We start from the raw sequence: 1,491 nt of genomic DNA on the forward strand, positions 1-1,491 counted from the left end.
ATCTGGATCGCGCCTTGATCCCCTCGCTCCACCAGCGCCGGCACACACCCACGCTCATGTTGGGTAGCGCCCCGCCAAGCCCCATGCGCTTCCTACCTCCCGTCGGCGATTTTGCCAACCTCCTCCGTCGCACCCTGCACCAGCCGACCTTGCGGGAGACTAGTTGCCTCCTCACGGCTAGCCATCGCCTTGTGCCCCCGGCCTCCTCCTTGCCCGTGCGCCTGACCGCGTCGGGGCCAGGCTCGCAGCCTTGGCGCTCGTCGTCGTCGCCCATTCCGGCCGCCTCATCACCGCAGTAGACAGAGTCAGGGGAGCCTCAACACCGTCGCCCTCGACCTTCTTCCTCCGATACATTCGCCGGCCGCCACCCGCTCTGCCCCTATCGCTGGTGCCGCCTCGCCGGACCTCCCCGACCGCCTCCCCGCCGGACTACCTCGAGCCACGACGCCCCCCTTCTCACCAACGATCGTGAGAACCCCCACCCTCAGTTTCCCTCTACTCCCCTATGCACGCTCACCGCCGGACTGCGTCCCCACTGCTGCTCCGCACCATCCTAGCGCCCTAGCAGCCTCCGCCCACGCCCACGCCGTCCCCTGCACTCCGCTGCTCCGCCACGGCCGCGCCACAGACCCCCCTGCTGCAGCGCCTGTCGCTATCTTCGGCGAACGTACGCCCCAGCTCGCCGCTGCCTAGATCGCCCTTGAACCCTGTCGGGTGCGCCCCCGCAGGCTAGCGCCTGTTCGGGCTATGCCCGCGCCCTCTATGGCCCTCCGGGCTAATGACAGTGGGGCCCCACGCCCTAGAACGTTTAAAGAGAAAAAGAAAATGAATATAATTAATTAATTAGTGTATTAATATTAATTATGTCTAACTAAACTAAACAAATTTAGTTAACCTAATCAAGTAATTAAACTAATTAGTTTTGTTTAAATTAAATTTATGTCAATGACAAATGGGGCCCACGCATCAGTTTGACCCAGTCAACAGACTATTGACAGCTGACATCATGTTGATGTTGTAAAACCTATTTTTGATTTAAATTAAATATGTTAAATCCAGAAAATGATTAAATCCTTTTTTTAATTAATATAAAATAAACCGTAGCTCAGATGGAAAAACTTTGTACATGAAAGTTGCTCAGAACGACGAGACGAATCCAAATACGTGCCCGTTCGTCCGCCGCACATCCCTAGCATAGTGAACCTGCAACATTTCACCTCCGGTTCATCTGTCCGAAAACGCAAAACGCCGGGGATACTTCCCCGGATGTTTCCCCCCTACGTAGGTATCACCTACTACCGCATTAGGGCACACCTAGCACCGCATATTGCCATGTTACGCTTTGTGATGCTTTGATTGCTTTGTTATTTATTGTGTTCCCCCTCCGTTACTTCTTTCCGGTAGACCCCGAGACTACTGGCGACCCCAGTTCGACTATGGAGTTGACGACCCCTCCTTGCCAGAGCAACCAGGCAAGCCCCCCCCCCCCTT

Source organism: Triticum dicoccoides, chromosome 4B (genome assembly GCF_002162155.2).
Source record: "Triticum dicoccoides isolate Atlit2015 ecotype Zavitan chromosome 4B, WEW_v2.0, whole genome shotgun sequence".
Taxonomy (NCBI): Eukaryota; Viridiplantae; Streptophyta; class Magnoliopsida; order Poales; family Poaceae; genus Triticum; species Triticum dicoccoides.